Genomic DNA, 17,987 nt, shown 5'->3' on the forward strand with positions numbered 1-17,987 from the left:
TAGCATAGGGCTAACGTGTGCCATGTTATCTGATGGGACCAGCTATAATTTAGCATTTGGTCACATGCAAGTAAATCTACTATTTTAATTGGCTGATACTCATTTTGTGCGTGAGAACCTGCTTAACTTTAAATGTGTGCTTATGTCCGCAAGTATTGCTCCACAGTGTTTGAGAATGGTATTGATCATCTTTCAGGGGGATGTTGACACACACGACCTGTTACCCCAATCCTTAGCATGGCACCAGCAGCAACACTGAAATAATAATCTATTCCAGACTCTGTATTGTTTAACACCTACATGCCCATCAGCTGCAAAACAGCAAAAAAAAAAAGGGAAACCACAACCGCTTAGTATTCAGACCGCTTGACTTTTTCCACATTTTGATACGTTACAGGCTTGTTCTAAAATTCCTAAAATCATTTTTTTCCCTCATCAATCTACGCACAATACCCCATAAAGAGAAAGTGAAAACAGGTTTTTAGGAATGTTTGCTAATTTATAAAAAAGAAAAAACTGAAATACCTTCAATACATACGTATTCAGACCCTTTGCTATGAGACTAAAAATTGAGCTCAAGTGCATCCTATTTCCATTACTCATCCTTGAGATGTTTCTACAACTTGATTGGAGTCCACCTGTAGTGAATTCAATTGATTGGACATTATTTGGAAAGGCACACATCTGTCTATATAAGGTCCCACAGTTGACAGTGCATGTCATCGCAACAACCAAGCCATGAGCTCAAAGGTATTTTCTGTAGAGCTCCGAGACGTGATTGTGTCAAAGCACAGATCAGGGGAAGGGTACCAAAACATTTCTGCAGCATTGAAGGTCCCCAAGAACACAGTGGCCTCCATCATTCTTAAATGGAAGAAGTTCGGAACCACCAAGACTCTTCCTAGAGCTGGCCGCCCAGCCAAACTGAGCAATCGGGGCAGAAGGGCCTTGGTCAGGGAGGTGACCAAGAACCCGAGGTCCAGAGTTCCTCTGTGGCGATGGGAGAACCTTCCATTAGGACAACCATCTCTGCAGCACTCCACCAATCAGGCCTTTATGCTAGAGTGGCCAGACGGAAGTCACTCCTCAGTAAAAGGCACATGACAGCCCGCTTGGAGTTTGCCAAAAGGCACCTAAAGAGTCTCAAACCATGAGAAACAAGATTGTCTGGTCTGACGAAACCAAGATTTATCTCATTGGTCTGAATGCCAAGCGTCACTTCTGGAGAAATCCTGGCACCATCCCTACGGTGAGCACTGTGGTGGCAGCATCATGCTGTGGCGATGTTTTTCAGCGGCAGGGACTGGGAGACTAGTCAGGATCGAGGGAAAGATGAAACGGAGTAAAGTACAGAGAGATCGTTGATGAAAACCTGCTCCAGAGCGCTCAGGACCTCAGACTGGGGCGAAGGTTCACCTTCCAACAGAACAACGGCCCTAAGCACACAGCCAAGACAGCGCAGGAGTGGCTTCGGGACAAGTCTCTGAATGTCCTTGAGTGGCCCAGCCAGAGCCTGGACTTGAACCCGATCAAACATCTCCAGAGAGACCTGAAAATAGCTGTGCAGCAATGCTCCCCATCCAACAAAACTGCGCTTGAGAGGATCTGCAGAGAAGAATGGGAGAAACTCACCAAATACAGGTGTGCCAAACTTGTAGCGTCATACCCAAGAAGACTTGAGGCTGTAGTTGCTGCAAAATGTGCTTCAACAAAGTACTGAGTAAAGGGTCTGAATACTTATGTAAATTTGATATTTCATTTTTTGGGGGATATGCATTTGCACAATTTTCAAAATGCCTGTTTTTGCTTTGTCATTATGGGATATTGTGTGCAGATTGGTGAGAGAAAAAAAACAATTTACTCAATTTAGAATACGGCTGTAACGTAACAAAATGTGGAAAAAGTCAAGGGGTCTGAATACTCTCAGAATGCACTGTATACCCTTTAGAGGTGGTTTGATACCACATGCAGTATACCCTTTAGAGGTGGTTTGATATCACATACAGTATACCCTTTAGAGGTGATCTAATACCCAGCAACATGAAAGCAGGCCAGGATAGTTTCACGTAGCTTCAACCTTCTCACTGCTGGCAAATTTCTAATAATGGAGGATGACAGGATTCCTCTGCCAGCTTGAATTATGAATGATGGGCTTTTATCTTCTTCCTGTTAATTGGCTGAGTTGGATGCTCCTGCTCGGCCGGGCTCTGCTCGGCTCTCTGGTTTCCACCTCTCAGATGCCTGGATGGGACGTAATCTCCCTCTTCCTTTCTACTTTCCACCCGCTGTCTCTCTCTCTCTCTCTCTCTCTCTCTCTCTCTCTCTCTCTCTCTCTGCAGGGTGGAACAGGCTAAATTATTATTATTGTCTCAATGACATGCACATGCTAACTACTGAACTATTCTAATGCAGATGTATCATGGAAAGTTAGGAACTATTGGTTCATCAAGGGGAAGTTAACCAACGTGTTTATTTCGACACTTGTATTATTGTTAAGCTGTACACTGAGTGCACAAAACATTAAGAACACCGGATCTTTCCATGACATAGACTGACCAGGTGAATCCAGGTGAAAGCTATGATCCTTTATTAATGTAACCTGTTAAATCCACTTCAATCAGTGTAGATGAAGGGGAGGAGACAGGTTAAAGAAGGATTTTCAGCCTTGAGACAATTGAGACATGGATTGCGTATGTGTGCCATTCAAAGAGTGAATGGACAAGATAAAATATTTAAGTGCCTTTGAACGGGGTATGGTAGAAGGTGCCAAGTGCACCGGTTTGTGTCAAGAACTGCAACTCTGCTGGGTTTTTCATGCGCAACAGTTTCCCATGTGTATCAAGAATGGTCCACCAGCCAACTTGACACAACTGTGGGAAGCATTGGAGTCAACATGGGCCAGCATCACTTTGGAACGCTTTTGACACCTTGTAGAGTCCATGCCCTGACAAAATTGAGGCTGTTCTGAGGGCAAAAGGGGTGGGGTGGGGTGGGGGGGGGGGGGGGGGGGGGGTGCAACTCAATATTAGGAAGGTGTTCTTGATGTTTGGTATACTCAGTGTTCAACACGAATTAACATGTTTCTGTACATCCTTTTAGCGACCACTTATTATTGTTAGACAACTGTTGTGAAGGTGACATGGACTGATATGAAAATTACTTGAGAGGTTCAATGACGAACTTGCAATGATATTGCAGAATTTAAGGCATTTAAACACATATTTTGTTACTGACATGAAAGAACAGGTCATTGTGGAAGAAGAAGAAATATAGGGATGTCGGGTCAAGTAGACTGGATCCAATTAGCTGCTGTGACAGGGAGCTGGTGACAGCTAGACAAAGGTTATGCTGCAACACACACACACACACACACACACACACACACACACACACACACACACACACACACACACACACACACACACACACACATAACCACGTCCTTTTATCTCAGCTTTAGCTGAGCTACAGCAGCCACACCGTTCGGATGGAGGGATAGAAGGATGGAGGAGAAGGAACAGGGGAATAATAGTAGAATGAAGTAGTCACGACTCCTGGAGAACACCCACCAGATACTCATTATGAGGGAATCTCTTCCTCCCACGCGGTGGGAGAGAGAAGACAGGAGAGAGTCGCTCCCCTGCACACCCTAAGCCCCCCTCCTCTTATCTCATATTGCTTTCCCTCTCTCTCTCTCTCTCTCTTGCCCTCTCCCTCCCGTCCTCCCTCCTTTCCTTCCTCTTCTGACTGTTCTTCTCCCACTCCCCTACCTCTTTACCTCCTCCTTCTCTTCCTCCTCCTCCCACTCACTCTTCCTCCTCCTCCCACTCACTCCTACTCATCTCTCCTCCATTTGGGTTTATTCTGAAGCTGTAACTCTGACTTCATCTCATCTGAGGATCCTTTAATCAAAGTAAGTCCACAGTAATATTTAAAGAGGGGGCCTATTGACAAACAGCGATTGAAATACAACAACAGCAAGCACTGTCTTCTGCGCTCTGACTGCTTAGAAAATCTTAAATGTATGTTGGAGTTAAAGAGCAACTGTACCACTCCAGAGAAGTGTGCGTTGCTTCTGTTTTAAAGAAAAAAATTACTTTAGTGATATTATGACTTTGCAAAGAAGATTCCCTCCCCCAACTTCTGTGGGTCACGGGAGGAAAAAGGAAAATACAATTCAAAATAATATGAATGTTTGATGAGTGATGTAAAAATCATGCGGTAAATTTCTGCTTTCCGGTGTCAGAGGCAGCTGGATAAAACCTTGGCTGATTACTTTAAAACACTTGTCTCCAGGAGAGGTTTTCTCCAATTAAATGCACTTGAAAGTTGTTAATTGACAAAGGCATGTGATATAGCATCTACCTACAGTGATACATATTCAGTAAACCTGTAATGAGGTGTTGTTTGCAGTAAAACTGCACACGTCAGTCTTTCCCCCCCTCAAGACTTGTCTGAAACAGCACGTCAAGCTGAATGAATTAGACCATGGAGATGGGAGACAAGGCAAAGGTGAGGGAGAAGGCAACGGTGAGGGAGGAAGATAAAGGTGAGGGAGGAAGGCAAAGGTGAGGGAGAAGGTAAAGGTGAGGGAGAAGGCAAAGGTGAGGGAGGAAGGCAAAAGTGAGGGAGGAAGGCAAAGGTGAGGGAGAAGGCAAAGGTGAGGGAGAAGGCAAAGGTGAGGGAGGAAGGCAAAGGTGAGGGAGAAGGCAAAGGTGAGGGAGGAAGGCAAAGGTGAGGGGGGAAGGCAAAGGTGAGGGAGAAGGCAAAGGTGAGGGAGAAGGCAAAGGTGAGGGAGGAAGGAAAAGGTGAGGGAGAAGGCAAAGGTGAGGGAGAAGGCAAAGGTGAGGGAGTAGGCAAAGGTGAGAGAGGAAAGGCAAATATCTGTGAGCTTTTGGGTTAATTAAACCAGGACAAAAAATATGCATTGTTGATAGGAAACATTTATATTATGAATGGATTTAAACAATCTCTCCCGAGAACCCAACTTTGATTTGGAGGCTGACAAAGTGCCAAACAGGCTATGCTGAACGTGAAAGCTAGAGAGGGCATCATTGTCCCAATCCTTTGAAGTCCTCCTCTCCTTCCTTGTTTTAAATAAGCCACAGTACCTCTCCTATTCCCCTCCCAGTGGTTCTGCATGGCTTGGCTACCCCTTTCCCTCAGGCAGGAAGCGTTGGGGACCTGGCACCCTGCTACAGCACCCTGGACAGCGGCCTTGAAGCAGGAAGCACTGGCGATTGGATAATCCTATTCAGGATTCAGAGGCCTGGATTCAGAACCCCCCGCCCATCCCTCTATCCCACAGCTGTGCCTGTCCCTCGACACCCACCAGCTGGGATGAACAGAACAGAACAGAGAAAGCATCTAGCACGGGGTTATGGAAAGGGCAGGAGAGAGAGAGGTAAAAAGAGCCTTGTTGGAATTGGCAAACCGTTAGAGTGGCAATGAAATAGTGAATTTAGAGGGATAGAAAGAGTAGTGTAGCAGAAAAACGTTTTTGTGAGAGTGGTAATGAATCACTACAAAGTCAGTCATACAGATCTCTAAGGGAATAAAGGACATAGTGTTCAGAAACCATATGACTGGAAAAGTTATGTTTCTTTACAACTGGCGACTTAGTACTGTAGAGCATATACTGTATTGTTTCATTTCCTTCACTGTGCCACCATTCAAGCTCAGTTCCTCTCATCTTGGTGCCTGAGCTTTCAATAAAAGTGACATGTTTTGTGTCACTGTATTGCATCTGAGATATACTATAATACTTGGAAATACAATAATAAATGATTAGTGTGGCTGGTAACTTTTGTGCTGAGGGAATCACTGAAGGAAATCTTCATTCCTGCGGGTGTGTGAAGGCAACGAGGTAGTAATGTCAAATCACTAAAGTATTAAATCCCTTTTTTCCTGGGTAATAACAACCCAAAGCCTCTGCTTACTAGTTCTGCTGGAAACCATGGACCAGGAAGGACTTTGGACATACACTCTTAGAAAAAAAGGTGCCATCTAGAACCTATAAGGGTCATTCGACTTTCCCCATAGGATAACCCTTTGAATAACCCTTTTTGGTTCCAGGTAGAACCATTTTTGGTTCCAGGTAGAACCCTTTTCAGTTCCATATAGAACCCTTTCCAAAGAGGGTTCTACATGGAACCCAAAATACTTCTACCTAGAACTAAAAAGGGTTCTACCTGGAACCAAAAAGGGTTCTCCTATTGGGATAGCCAAATATATTTTTTTCTAAGAGTTTATAAGGAACATATAAGCACGAGCACTAATGCTATACAGTCACATAGATATTATACAGTCACGCTTATAAGTCACACAAAAGTTTGACCATCCCAATTTGCTATCAAGAGATACTTGTGATGTGGATGAAAGGAACCATGCACCGTCTATACATAATGTATAGTGGTATTAAGATAAAACACCATTGAGCTGAAACTATATCTCATACTGTAATGTATAATTCTCTCGGCACATTTTCTGCCTAGAAGGTTTTATCAAACAAGCGCGGGCAAGCTTACAGCTGGTAAAACATTACATCTTAACCCAAATTACTGTGCAAATATTAGTGTTTAGCAGAGGGATTTGCCTGATATTAAGTTCCCATTACACTCAGTAAAGTTCAATGTCATCATGTCATAATATTGTACACACGCCAAGCAAATGAAATGAAATTAGTGGCATTTGGGTGCTCTTATTCACACGAGATAGTGATAATTATACACCAGACAGAGTGGATAGTGATAATTATACACCACATCATCTAACACACTGTGAAGGCAACAGCATGCACCTTTTATGTTTTCATGAAAAGAGCCACTGAGAAGGCCAAGGGGCTTAAGGGTCTTGCCATGTCCTACTTAGCTGGTGCTGACAACTCATTCTTCTCCTATCCATAAAAGTCAATGCCTTGTTATTCTCCACGGCATAAGGTTTTTGGATTTGCATGTCCACCTTGCTGAACAAGGGGCAGGAGTTTGTCCTGACCACTTGACCTGACCAGGAGAAACTCTGGGCCCTAGTTATAATCAATATCTAGGGACCGGGAGTTCTTCCTATAGTTGTGTCAAATATCGAATGGAAAAACCCCTGTCTGTCCCTAACTATAAGCCATGTGCTGTGGGGATGTGATGCTGCAGAGGGAGGATCACTGAGCCCCAGAGAGAGAGAGAGAGACAACATATTGGAGTAGATTTGGAGTGTTCTCATCATCCCCAGGCGACCGGGTCATGGTTTAAACACTAATCCTGAGAGATGAGTGGAGAGAGAGAGAGAGAGATGGAGAAACATCCTCTCTTTAGGCTTCTAAAGATTGGAACTACTTCTGTCCCATCATCTCTAAAAGCCTACATCCTACATCCGTATCCTATTCTAAAAAGGGCAGTGCATGCAAACTGTGAAATCCCTGACATCAATCAAGGTCTGACTATGAGCTGATCTTTAAGCATCCCTTATTTAACTAGGAAGTTGCATTGAGGTCAGAAGACCTCTTTCCCAAGGAAAACCTGGGACCTTAAACCTCCTCTTACATCCCATTGATTTTAGATGTAAATATGGGTATCGATTTGACACATGCAATCTACTGTAGAGATAGCCTGCAGAGCTCTATCATACTATCCAGGTCTGTGCCCAAACAGTTTGAGCTACTTCTAAAAATCCACCTTTCCAGAAATAATTATCTCACTGTTGCCACTTGCTACAGACCCCCCTCAGCCCTCAGCTGTGCCCTGGACACCATATTTGAATTGATTGCCCCCCATTTATCCTCAGAGTTCGTACTGCTTGGTGACCTAAATTGGGATAAGCTTAACACCCGGCCGTCCTACAATCTAAACTAGATGCCCTCAATCTCACACAAATGATCAACGAACCGACCAGGTACAACCCTAAATCCGTAAACATGTGTACCCTCATAGATATCATCCTGACTAACTTACCCTCTAAATACACCTCCGCTGTCTTCAACCAGGATCTCAGCGATCACTGCCTTATTGCCTGCGTCCGTAACGGGTCTGCGGTCAAACGACCACACCTCATCACTGTCAAACGCTCCCTAAAACACTTTAGCGAGCAGGCCTTCCTAATTGACCTGGCCCAGGTATCCTAGATGGATATAGATCTCATTCCGTCAGTAGAGGATGCCTGGTTGTTCTTTAAAAGTAATTTCCTCTCAATCTTAAATAAACATGCCCCATTCAAAAAATACAGAACTAAGAACAGATACAGCCCCTGGTTCTCCTCAGACTTGACTGCCCTTGACCAGCACAAAAACATCCTGTGGCGTACTACATTAGCATCAAATAGCCTCCGCGATATGCAACTTTTCAGGGAAGTCAGGAACCATTATACACAAGCAGTTAGGAAGCAAAGGCTAACTTTTTCAAACAGAAATTTGTATCCTGTAGCACTAACTCCAAAAAGTTTTGGGACACTGTAAAGTCCATGGAGAATAAGAGCACCTCCTCCCAGCTGCCCACTGCACTGAGGCTAGGAAACACTATCACCACCGATAAATCCTAAACGATATTATAACCGTGATCGATAATAGACAGTACTGTGCAGCCGTCTTCATCGACCTGGCCAAGGCTTTCGACTCTGTCAACCACCGCATTCTTATTGGCAGACTAAATAGCCTTGGTTTCTCAAATGACTGCCTCGCCTGGTTCACCAACTACTTCTCAGATAGAGTTCAATGTGTCAAATCGGAGGGCATGTTGTCTGGACCTATGGCAGTCTCTATGGGGGTGCCACAGGGTTCAATTCTTGGGCTGACTCTTTTCTCCGTGTATATCAATGATGTCGCTCTTGCTGCTGGTGACTCTCAGATTCACCTCTACGCAGACAACACCATTTTGTATACATATGGGCCTTCATTGGACACTGTGTTAACAAACCTCCAAACAAGCTTAAATGCCATAAAACACTCCTTCAGTAGCCTCCAACTGCTCTTAAACACTAGTAAAACTAAATGCATGCTCTTCAATCGAACGCTGCTGGCACCCGCCCACCCGACTAGAATCACTACTCTCGACGGGTCTGACCTAGAGTATGTGGACAACTACAAATACCTAGGTGTCTGGTTAGACTGTAAACTCTCCTTCCAGACTCACATTAAGAATCTCCAATCCAAAGTGAAATCTAGAATCGGCTTCCTATTTCGCAACAAAGCCTCCTTCACTCATGCTGCCAAACATGCTCTCGTAAAACTGACTATCCTACCGATCCTTGACTTCGGTGATGTCATTTACAAAATAGCCTCCAACACTCTACTCAGCAAATTGGATGTAGTCTATCACAGTGCCCTCCGTTTTGTCACCAAAGCCCCATATACTACCCACCACTGTGACCTGTATGCTCTTGTTGGCTGGACCTCACTACATATTAGTCGCCAAACCCAATAACTCCAGGCCATCTATAAATCACTGCTAGGCAAATCCCCGCCTTATCTTAGCTCATTGGTCACCATAGCAACACCCACCCGTCTGCGCTCCAGCAGGTATATCTCACTGGTTATCCCCAAAGCCAACACCTCCTTTGGCCGCCATTCCTTCCAGTTCTCTGCTGTCAATGACTGGAACGAATTGCAAAAATCTCTGATGCTGGAGACTCTTATCTCCCTCACTAACTTTAAGCATCAGTTGTCAGAGCACCTTACTGATCACTGCACCTGTACACAGCCCATCTGTAATCAGCCCACCCAACTACCTCATCCCCATATTGTTATTTATTTTGCTCATTTGCACCCCAGTATCTCTATTTGCACATCATCTCTTGCACATCTATCATTCCAGTGTTAATACTAATTGTAATTATTTTGCACTATAGCCTATTTATTGCCTTACCTCCATAACTTGCTACATTTGCACACACTATATATATATTTTCTGTTGTATTTTTGACTTTATGTTTTGTTTTACCCCATATGTAACTCTGTGTTGTTGTTTTTATCGCACTGCTTTGCTTTATCTTGGCCAGGTCGCAGTTGTAAATGAGACCTTGTTCTCAACTGGCTTACCTGGTTAAATAAAGGTTAAATAAAAATAAAATAAAAAACATGTTGGGTGGTTGTAGCCTACAACAACATCCATAAAACAAGTAAGTAAAAATGAAAAGCTCTGCCGAGAGAGAGAGAGACAGTTGACACTTACATAACGCCGTTTCTCTGGACCCTCCAGCAAGGTCGGAGTTGCAGACTGTAAAATAATTTTTTGATACAACATCATACTAATCAGCTATCAATAGATAAAACAATAAATAATACAACTGTCCTGTATAGGCTACCTGAACCTGCATGACATGAGCCGTCCTCACGCTCTCTCCCAGCTTGGATAGAAAGTCTATTAATGTCAAATAATACAGTCAGTCCACCATCAAAACACTAGCTTACTAGAGATTGTTCCATTATGCATTGTAGCCTAATACCTATAGCTATATACAGTATGTAGCTGCTATTTACTATAACGTTTTAATAAAAATGACACATAAAATAGCCTAACAATTATGGAAAAAGTAGTCAGCTTGAGGATACATTTTGCCACTATTAATTGTTGAACTCAGCAGTTTTTGTCTGGCTAAAGGCCCACACAAATGGCTGCAATCAAGGTAAATTCAACTTGAGAGACTCCCCTGGTCGTCTGAAGTCCTCCTGAGACATTTTGCATTATATATCCATTGAACTGCACACAATTTAAACTTAGTCTTGAATGATACATGCCAAGATACACTACATGACCAAAAGTATGTAAACACCTGCTAGTCGAACATCTAATTCCAAAATCATGGGCATTAATATGGAGTTGGTCCCCCCTTTGCTGCTATAACAGCCTCCACTCTTCTGGGAAGGCTTTCCACTAGATGTTGGAAAATTGCTGCGGGGACTTGCTTCCATTCAGCCACAAGAGTTTCAATTTTTAATGTCACATGCACAAGTACAGTGAAATGGCTTCCTTGTAGTCCCGTGTGGCTCAGTTGGTAGCCCATTCTCTTGCAACACCATGGTTGTGGGTTCGATTCCCACGGGGGACCAATATGTACAAATATGAAAATGTTTGCGCTCACTACTGTAAGTCGCTCTGGATAAGATCGTCTGCTAAATGACTAAGATCCTAAATGTTTCCAATAATCAATAACAATGTATTACTAGAAAAAATAACTAGAAGTAAGAATTTGAAATAAAGTAAGTAAGTAATCATACTGTATAGAGGAAATATTTAAAAGTCAGCTCCAATACCCTATTTACGTGGGCAGGGATACTGGAGTGATGGATGTAAATATGAATAGGGGTAAGGGGACTAGGCAACAAGATATACGATAAACAGAGTAGCAGCAGATTTTATGTGAGTGGGTATGTGTGTGTAGAGTCAGTATAAATGTATGTGCATGTTATGTGTGAGTGAGCAAATGATGGGAGTGAGTGTTTGTGTGTATTTTGGAGTGACAGTGTGTGTGAGTGTGTAGGGCCCTGTGAGTGTGCATAGAGACAGTGCAAAGATTGAAATAAAAGGTCAACAAAGATACAAGGTTAACTCAGATAGTCCGTTTAGCTATTTTGTTAGCTATTTATCAGTCATATTGCTTGGGGATAGAAGCTGTTCAAGAGCCTATGGTGTCACACTTGATGCACCGGTACCTCTTGCCGTGCAGCAGCAGAGAAAATAGTAAATGGCCTGGTTGGTTGGAGTCTTTGACAATTTTCCCGGCCTAGTTTTCACACCGCCTGGATGGCAGGGAGTTCGGCCCCAGTGATGTACTGGGCTGTCCGCACAACCCTCTGTAGCGCCATGAGATCCAGGGCGGTGCTAATGCCATACCAAGCAGTGATCAAATCAAATCAAATTATATTTTCACCTTACAGTCAAATGCTTACCTACAAGCCCTTAACCAATAATGTAGTTCAAGAAAAGTGAGTTAGGAAAATATTTACTAAATAAACTAAAGTAAAAAATTAAATAAAAAGTAACACAATAAAATAACAATAACGAGGCTATATACAGAAAGTACCGGTACCGAGTCAATGTGCGGGGGTACAGGTTAGTCGAGGTAATTTGTACATGTAGGTAGAGGTAAAGTGACAATGCATAGATAATAAACAGTGAGTAGCAGCAGTGTAAAAACAAAGGGGGGTCAATGTAAATAGTCCGGGTGGCCATTTGATTAATTGTTCAGCAGTCTTATGGCTTGGGGGTAGAAGCTGTTAAAGAGCCTTTTGGTCTTAGACTTGGTGCACTGGTACCGCCTGCCGTGCGCTAGCAGAGAGAACCATCCATAACTTGGGTGACTGGAGTCTTCCCTGACTTGGGCCTTCCTCTGACACCGCCTAGTATATAGGTCCTGGATGGCAGGAAGCTTGGCCCCAGTGATGTATTGGGCCGTACGCACTACCCTCTTTAGAGCCTTATGGTCTGATGCCTAGCAGTTGCCATACCAGGCGGTGATGCAACTGGTCAGGATGCTCTCGATGGTGAGCTGTATAACTTTTTGAGGATCTGGGGACCCATGCCAAATCTTTTTAGTCTCCTGAGGTGGAAAAGGTGTTGTCTTGCCCTCTTCACGACTGTCTTGGTATGTTTGACCATGATAGTTTGTTGGTGATGTGGACACCAAGGAACTTGAAGCTCTCAACATGCTCTACTACAGCCCCGTCAATGTTAATGGGGGACTGTCCGGCCCTCCTTTTCAATATGCTAAAAATGCTCTCAATGGTACAGCTGCAGAAACATTTGAGGGCCCATGCCAAACTTTTTCAACCTCCTGAGGGGGAAGAGGCACTGTCACGCATTCTTCAGAGGAAGGCCCACAAAATTGTCAAAGACTCCAGCCACCCTAGTCATAGACTGTTCTCTCTGCTACCGCACGGCAAGTGGTACCGGAGTGCCAAGTCTAGGTCCAAAAGACTTCTCAACAGCTTCTACCCCCAAGCCATAAGACTCCTGAACAGCTAATCATGGCTACCCGGACTATTTGCACTGCCCCCCCACCCCATCTTTTTACGCTGCTGCTACTCTGTTAATTATTTATGCATAGTCACTTTAACTCTACCCACATGTACATATTACTTCAACTACCTCAACTAGCCGGTGCCCCCGCACATTGACTCTGCACCGGTACCCCCCTGTATATATAGCCTCCCTACTGTTATTTTATTTTACTTCTGCTCTTTTTTTCTCAACACTTTTTTTGTTGTTGTTTTATTTTACTTTTTTATAAAAAATAAATGCACTGTTGGTTAAGGGCTGTAAGTAATCATTTCACTGTAATGTCTGCACCTGTTGTATTCGGCGCATGTGGCCAATAAAATTAGATTTGATTTTGATTTGATTTCACGACTGCGTGTATGTTTGGACCATTTTAAGTCTTTAGTGATTTGGACACCGCCGAATTTGAAGCTGTCTACCTGCTCCACTGCCGCCCTGTTGATGTGGATGGGTTGGGCACGGGATGTTGGTCGATTAGGCCTGGCTTTCAGTTGGCGTTCCAATTCATCCCAATTGTGTTCAATGGGGTTGAAGTCAGGGCTCTGTGCAGGCCAGTCAAGTTCCACACTGATCTCGACAAACCATTTCTGTATGGACCTCGCTTTCTGCATGGGGGTATTGTCATGCTGAAACAGGAAAGGGCCTTCCTCAATCTGTTGCCACAAAGTTGGAAGCACAAAATCATCTAGAATGTCATTGTATATTGTAGCTTTAAGATTTCCCTTCACTGGAACTAAGGGGCCTAGCCCGAACCATAAAAAACATCCCCAGACAATTTTTCTTTCTCCACCGAACTTTACAGTTGACACTATGCATTGGGGCAGGTGGTGTTCTCTTGGCATCCACCAAACCCAGATTCTTCCGTCGGACTGCCAGATGGTGAAGGGTGATTCATCACTCCAGAGAACGCGTTTCCACTGCTCCAGAGTCCAATGGTGGTGAGGTTTACACCACATGTTGGTGAGGTTTACACCATTGCGCATAGTGATCTTAGGCTTGTGTGCGGCTGCTCAGCCATGGAAACCCATTTCATGAAGCTCCAGATGAACAGTTATTGTGCTGGCGTTGCTTCCAGAGGCAGTTTGGAATTCGGTAGTGAGTGTTGCAACCGAGGACAGACGATTTTTACGTGCTACACGCTTCAGCACTTGGCGGTCCCGTTCTGTGAGCTTGTGTGGCTTACCTCTTCACGACTGAGCCATTGTTGTTCCTAGGCGTTTCCACTTCACAATAACAGCAATTACAGTTGACCGGGGGGCAGAAATTTGACCAAATAGAAAGGTGGCATCCTATGACGGTGCCACGTTGAAAGTCACTGAGCTCTTCAGTAAGGCCATTCTATTGCCAGTGTTTGTCTATGGAGATTGCATGGACGTGTGCTCGATTTTATACACCTGTCAGCAATGGGTGTGGCTGAAATAGCCAAATCCACAAATTTGAAGGGGTGTCCAGAGATAAGGGACTGTTGATATTGCATTCACACAAATCAACCACCGGTTCACCAGTATGAAGAAAATCATATGTTTGAGCCCTCAAGAACTGTTGTCTGCTAAAGATGATAATCTGTTTGCATCTGTGGTCCTCTGTAGCTCAGCTGGTAGAGCACGGCGCTTGTAACGCCAAGGTAGTGGGTTCGATCCCCGGGACCACACATACACAAAAATGTATGCACGCATGACTGTAAGTCGCTTTGGATAAAAGCGTCCGCTAAATGGCATGTTATTATTATTATTATTATCTGTCAAGTTATTGTCTGTCCAGTATCCAGACAACATGTCCCAGAGCTTCCTATACAGTTAATCTCTTTCCGTAATGTGTTGAGGCCGGCAATTAAGGAGAATGAGAGGCTCAATTAAAGATGTTGAAGAACTGTTGTATTTGAAGCACCACTCCCTTCTGCCCAGTTTCCCTGATGTTGCTATGTCAATCAAGCTGTTTTTAACCATCCCTGTAAGTGTCGCTTCTGAGGAGAGATATTAAAAAAAAACTAAAACTCATAAAGAACTACCTAAGAAGCATTAGGCTCTCGGTCTGATATGCACTTTTGAACACCTGAGTAAGCTTCATTCATTGCACTGGCGCCGTTGTAGCCTTGACCACAACATTTGTTACTTTCAATCAGTTCAACAATTAATTTTTCAAGGCCTGAGGCACTTTGATCAGTCACATTCCTGAAGCCCAAGAAACAAATACTTAGCATCCTAGTACAGTGAGGGAAAAAAGTATTTGATCCCCTGCTGATTTTGTACATTTGCCCACTGACAAAGAAATGATCAGTCTATAATTTTAATGGTAGGTTTATTTGAACAGTGAGAGACAGAATAACAACAAAGAAATCCAGAAAAACGCATGTCAAAAATTTTATAAATTGATTTGCTTTTTAATGAGGGAAATAAGTATTTGACCCCTCTGCAAAACATGACTTAGTACTTGGTGGCAAAACCCTTGTTGGCAATCACAGAGGTCAGACGTTTCTTGTAGTTGGCCACCAGGTTTGCACACATCTCAGGAGGGATTTTGTCCCACTCCTCTTTGCAGATCTCCTCCAAGTCATTAAGATTTCGAGGCTGACGTTTGGCAACTCAAACCTTCAGCTCCTTCCACAGATTTTCTATGGGATTAAGGTCTGGAGACTGGCTAGGCCACTCCAGGACCTTAATGTGCTTCTTCTTAAGCCACTCCTTTGTTGCCTTGGCCGTGTGTTTTGGGTCATTGTCATGCTGGAATACCCATCCACGACCCATTTTCAATGCCCTGGCTGAGGGAAGGAGGTTCTCACCCAAGATTTGACAGTACATGGCCCCGTCCATCGTCCCTTTGATGCTGTGAAGTTGTCCTGTCCCCTTAGCAGAAAAACACCCCCAAAGCATAATGTTTCCACCTCCATGTTTGACGATGGGGATGGTGTTCTTGGGGTCATAGGCAGCATTCCTCCTCCTCCAAACACGGCGAGTTGAGTTGATGTCAAAGAGCTCAATTTTGGTCTCATCTGACCATAACACTTTCACCCAGTTCTCCTCTGAATCATTCAGATGTTCATTGGCAAACTTCAGACGGGCATGTATATGTGCTTTCTTGAGCACATATACATGCGGGCGCTGCAGGATTTCAGTCCTTCACGGCGTAGTGTGTTACCAATTGTTTTTTTGGTGACTATGGTCCCAGTTGCCTTGAGATCATTGACAAGATCCTCCCGTGTAGTTCTGGGCTGATTTCTCACCGTTCTCATGATCATTGCAACTCCACGAGGTGAGATCTTGCATGGAGCCCCAGGCCGAGGGAGATTGACAGTTATTTTGTGTTTCTTCCATTTGCGAATAATCGCACCAACTGTTGTCACCTACTCACCAAGCTGCTTGGCGATGGTCTTGTAGCCCATTCCAGCCTTGTGTAGGTCTATAATCTTGTCCCTGACATCCTTGGAGAGCTCTTTGGTCTTGGCCATGGTGGAGAGTTTGGAATCTGATTGATTGATTGCTTCTGTGGACAGGTGTCTTTTATACAGGTAACAAGCTGAGATTAGGAGCGCTCCCTTTAAGAGTGTGCTCCTAATCGCAGCTCGTTACCTATATAAACGACACCTGGGAGCCAGAAATCTTTCTGATTGAGAGGGGGTCAAATACTTATTTCCCTCATTAAAATACAAATCAATTTATAACATTTTTGACATGTGTTTTTCTGGATTTTGTTGTTGTTATTCTGTCTCTCACTGTTCAAATAAACCTACCATTAAAATTATAGACTGATCATCATTTCTTTGTCAGTGGGCAAACCTACAAAATCAGCAGGGGATCAAATACTTTTTTCCCTCACTGTACATATGGAAATTAAAAAAGGTTTATGAATGACTTTTTGGAGGGTTTCTGTCACATTATTTCAAAAAAAAAAAATATATATATATTTGTTAAATAAATAAAAAATAGACATTGATGACATGCACATGGGTCCTCAGCGCTTGTCCCCCCCCCCCTCCCCCCAGTGACAGTTGAGAGAGGTGAAAAGGGTTCTGTTATGAGTGAAATATCCACCACATATACCCTGCCAACAGAACCGTCTCGCTGTCTCACTGCAGTGGCAGCACAAATGGATATAATCCTATTCTTCCCTTTGATATAAAGTATATGCTGCTGTTGGCTGAACCGTCCTTTGTATCTGAGCTTGCATTATCACTGTTCCCATGGCCTAATTAATGGTCCAATTACCCTGTCTTGCTCTTTAATTGCCAGAGAAGCAATAGTCTCTCACTTTTCCCCCTCTGTTGAAGCTAAGAGCCATGAATATTGGGCCCCAATCTGTGATTCAGTTACTGGAATATTGAACGGATGCACCCATTAAACTTTCTAAGCCTGGATAGATACATGCAGAAGATTTCTTCTCAAGCAAAGTTAAAAACCTAAGCAAGACCATTAGGGAAAGAGAAGAAGCGGAGAGAAACAAACTCAATTTCTATGTAACTTTGAATAACCAGATGTCTAAATCAACTTAACTTAGCTGTGGTAGCTAATCCTTTTCAACAATGCAGCCTGGTCTCATAGACTAGTTGTAACATAGTGAATGTAAATACGTACAGAATAATATGAAATGCTCTGAGACAAAGTTGAAGAATACTACAACGGTCTACAGTGCTAAGAAGGGATGAATATTGTTTTGTAACTCGTAAGGTTCCATGGTTGCCTGAGATGTGTATAGGCTGTTGGCTTCGCCCCGGGCAGGAGAAGCTATACGAACACGCCTGGGGCCCAGATTGATGACAAATGTTGCACAGCTGAGAGTCGAGTGTGGAGATGAATGGATTTGGATCAGTCAGTTCAGTCAGTTGTCCTGATGAGCCCTTCCCAGCTAGCCGGTTAATGCTGGCTACCTAGCAACAACAGCAGCATGGCACTAGTTAAAACTTGTAAAAGTAAGGAGAAGGAAGTAGCTAGATAGTGTAGCCAATATCAGGCCAGGGTGACAGCTAAAGCAAACGCTACGGCATTAACTGTAACAAGTACTCAGATAAAATCT

Source organism: Coregonus lavaretus (genome assembly GCF_964263955.1).
Source record: "Coregonus lavaretus genome assembly, contig: HAP1_SCAFFOLD_1124, whole genome shotgun sequence".
Lineage (NCBI taxonomy): Eukaryota > Metazoa > Chordata > Actinopteri > Salmoniformes > Salmonidae > Coregonus > Coregonus lavaretus.